We start from the raw sequence: 4,411 nt of genomic DNA on the forward strand, positions 1-4,411 counted from the left end.
AAAAGTTTTTGTCGTTCACAGTATTGCCACTGTGTTATTCAACGTCACCACCACCTGACAATATACAGAAAACATGGAAGTATTGATATCAGTTATTCCGAGCAGAATGTTTTTATTTATAGATACTGCGATCTGAAATCAGATCATATCAGGGTGGGTATACATAGAAATATTTATGCATGTAAACACATACAAAATTCATCAGATATGCAGGCATTTTCAAACATGACTTCATGAAGCAAATTATTATTAGTGTAGTAATATAGAAGAGGGATCTTTTTAAGTGTTATTCTCAGTGGCGTAGCTAGGTCGTCTGGCACCCGGGGCCCATAGGTCTTCTGTCACCCCCCACTTATGTAGTCGAGGAAGGAGAGGATATCGACAATTTCCGGGTTTCAGCACCAGTACAGCCGCCTTGGATACCACGCACGTTCCCCGGGTCCCCCTCTCCTTCGCTTTCTTTCCCAAAGATCGCGAATGCAGCAAATATACACGCTGTTTTTCCTGCGCCAAATAACACAGGGTGCTGCACTGATAACGTGTGATAAGCCCATGTGCACATCTTCTGTCAGACTGTAAGGCTTGGCAGCCAATACAAATGCGGCATCGTGGGAAATATGACTCACGTCACAAGTAACAAAACATATGTTTATAACAAAGTTTTAATTACCAATTTTAGCGGCAATATTGCATTTGCAAAATTGAAGCCCGGCATTCATATCTTGCCCAACAACAACTTCACAAAAATCGTCGTAGGTACTATGGCAGGCAGTATTTTGTCTGTGGGCAGCCCTGAACGAAAACGAAAATTGTTTGTCAGTGACGCTGATCTCCCCACCCTATTAGGAAACGCTACCTGCCTCCCCGCTGCGTGGGCGCCAATGCTATGAAAATTACGAGTTCTCTTCATTCTGATCAATAAAGCCTTGTTTTCATTTGCTGCTCTACGGACAAACGTTATTATCCGAGCTGCAGTACCACCGCAAGATTGGGAACAGTATAGAGCACGCTTCCCGTCGATTCTTGGCGTCACCATAAAAAAAGAAAGAAAAGGCCGTGATGAAGCCCGTGCCAGCGAAAGGTTGCACTACTGTTGGTCTGCACTCGCAATGGGGAGGATTAAGGGATCAACGTCACTGGTCCACTATTTCATATTTCTTTCGCTGCTGCCATATACTGGGCGCCGCCCGCAGTGCCAAAGTACTGTAGGTTGTAGCACCCAAAACGATTTTGTTTAAGAAGTTTTTGTTGAGTTAATAATACGACTTTGAGTCCTCAATTCTCGTATTGAAGTACTTCCTCTATAAGTACTAATCACGGGATTATTAAGGATACGGTTATTACTTATCTGCCATATTTTTCGCGCTACCGAGTTCCTAGTAATCACAAAAAGACATTACTTCATAGAATCTCGATCGAGAAATATCCTTACAAAATTCACCTCTTTTTTTTATAAAATTCTGTGCAGCTGATACAGACATTGTACTTGTGACATGAAGTCACACAACAACAACAGTTTTCGGAAACTTTCGAGGGTAAGAAGGAAAGCGTGAAACATAACGGCAGGTTTCGCAGCGGCTTCTCGGAGCGAGCGGGAGAGGGGAAGTAAAAGCGAGCAGGACATCGCGGCGGGCCCGCGACTACAGCCTGTCGAGTCATACGCCGCCAAACTCTTCCGCCGAATCGAGTCTGAAGACGATCCAGAGAATCCCATTCGCGACTTTTGACGGCCCCACTTATGCAACGTCGCTCTCAACGAACGCTTCGCCGTAAACGCGAGCGCCGGGCGCGCTGGTTCAACGCCCTCTTGCTGCTGTCTTTGTTCGTCTTCACTTCGCGTTCTGAACGGAAGAGGGACCCAAGAGCCCCAACGCCTTACAACGCCTCACTGTAGGTTTAGCGACTCCTGTTCCCAGCATGAACGCACAGCACGAGCGCACCCCACATGGAACGTTCCGCTAAGGCGAGTAGTTTAGCGACCATTTTGCGAATTAAATTTTTTAGCCAGTTTGTGCAATTATTTCGTGGGATGTTGATAGAGCTGCAGTCGACAATTCTGCGGCGCAACGCATCGGGTGCATGAGCTCGTGCTACTGGATACCGGAGCATTCTTTGCAATTTGCGCCCAGTCAAGCCGACGGAAAGAGGGGTGTCTTCAGGCGTATATGACACCCCCCCCCACCCCCACTAGCCTCTTGCACCCGGGGCCCACGGCCCCCCGGCCCCCCCTGTTGCTACGCCACTGGTTATTCTCATAAATACGGTTTTTTCAAAGTTAATTGACATTTGCCACTTCTCACACCAAGAAACTATTTTAGCAAGATCATTATTCAGCCTAATTTGTTCATCAGTCGAACTTATTTTCTCATACAGGACGCAGTCGTCCGCATATAACTTAACACGTACTGACAGGTTTTTAACAATATCATTAATAAACATTAAAAACAGCAGGGGGCCGAGGACGGATCCCTGGGGAACACCAGAATCGACAGGAACGTAATTGGAGCAAGTTTTATTCAGTTCGACAAACTGATGGCGATCAGATAGGTACGATTGTATCCATGTTAATATCTGTTTATTATTCTTGTGCGAAACCTTATCGAAAGCTTTTCGAAAGTCCATCAAGATAACATCAGCTTGTTTTCCTTCGTTGATTGCTGTCGCAAAATAATGGATTGTTTCGACCAGCTGAGTTCATGTGGAATACCCGCGTCTGAACCCGTGTTGAACAGCTGCCAGTACATTACGCTCGTCGAGGAAATTAGTTGGATGCTTATGAATGATGTGTTCCAATAATTTGCACGTTGTCGAAGTTAATGAAATAGGGCGATAATTTTCAATACACGTCTTCTTTCCACTTTTATGCATATGCTTAATTCTAGCAGTTTTCCAATCACACAGTAGAACACCTTCTTTCAATGATCGAGTGAATAGGACGCACAAATACTTTGAACACCCCTCTGCAAACTGTTTAAGGAAGGCATTCGGAATATCATCTGGTCCAGGTGATTTCTTAATATCCAGTTTTAACAATAGATTAAAAACACCCTCTTCAGAAACTATAACATCAGGCATGGAAGGAAGGGACATGCTAAAGGGTGGGAGACGGCCGTCATCTTTCGTGAAAACTTTCTTAAAGGTGTTATTAAAGGGAAGCTGAAGAGTCTGTCGAATTCAATAAGACGCTCATATAGGGATGCGGAAACCTCATAAACCATGTAGGTAAGATTTGGGGTTTTGTTTTCAATTAGGAGCGACGTAATCGTCGGTTAAAATTGCGCTGTAGCTTCGCCCCCCGTCGAATGCCGCGCGCTGCTGCTGACGCTGACGATGCGAGCGGAGACCGGAAACCGCGGTGTTGTGACGTCAACACTAGTGTTCCGTTTCTTCGCAGCCTCCGCGACCGTGCCTGACCGTGCATATTTCTGCGTGCGTGCCATCGTAATCTGCTTCGATCGACCCTGCATTCCTTTCTTGGTGCGTCTGCGCGTATGTAGAGTGGTAGTCAACGTGCGCAGCATCAACTGAAGTGGCGGGCCGATCATGCCGGCTTTCTGTGCAGCCTACGGTTGCACGAACACCAGCGGCCGCGACGATGTTGTCTTCCATTACTTCCCACAAGACAAGAAGCTTTTAACGAAGTGGGGGGCTGCTGTGAAGCGAAAGAATTCCAAGCCCTCAAGAACAACAGTGCTGTGCTCCAATCACTTCCGTGACGACGATTATCCCCAGAATTTATCATTAAAACGTGCGTTGGGTTTGCCAGTCAAGTCGGCTCGTCTAAGGCCCGGCGCAGTGCCGTCAGTGTTCGCGTAAGGAGCTCGTCACCGCTGTCAAGGCCAGCTTTCGCGAAAAGAAGGAATTCGGCCTGCGCAGTTGCTGTATATGGCCACAGAATGAGAGAGGACCACTTGCCACTAGCAGGCTTTCTAAACGCAGCGCGAAAAGATCGGAGCAACGAAAACAAAGACGGCACGAGTGCGGACTGACTGATGATAACTGGTGTTGGAAGGCCTTATAAATACACTAACTCGCCCAAACCAGGATTTTGATTTACTGCGAGCTCCTTCGTGTTAGCACGCTGAACGGAAGGTGCACGTTTATCTCCCGCCCTTGACGCAGGTTTCGTCGCAAAGCGCCGCGAATTTTCTACTTGCACGTGTGTTGTAAAACAGCCTGCATGCCGCTACCATAACGCAGTGCAAATGTAGAGTTTGCATGTGCTGGAAAGCCGGCGCACGCCAGGACGCTACGCTCCCCCCTTCTCTCGCGCACAGCGAGAAACCGACCGTCTAGTAGTAGTAGACCTAGTAGCCAAGATGAATTATGACCAACTCGCCCAACAAGACTTCTTTTTAAGTCGCGTAGCCGACGGAATTCGCCGCCTTTACGACTTCGGTTACGAGTAGTG

The sequence above is a fragment of the Dermacentor variabilis genome, unplaced genomic scaffold, assembly GCF_050947875.1.
Source record: "Dermacentor variabilis isolate Ectoservices unplaced genomic scaffold, ASM5094787v1 scaffold_14, whole genome shotgun sequence".
Classification (NCBI taxonomy): Eukaryota; Metazoa; Arthropoda; class Arachnida; order Ixodida; family Ixodidae; genus Dermacentor; species Dermacentor variabilis.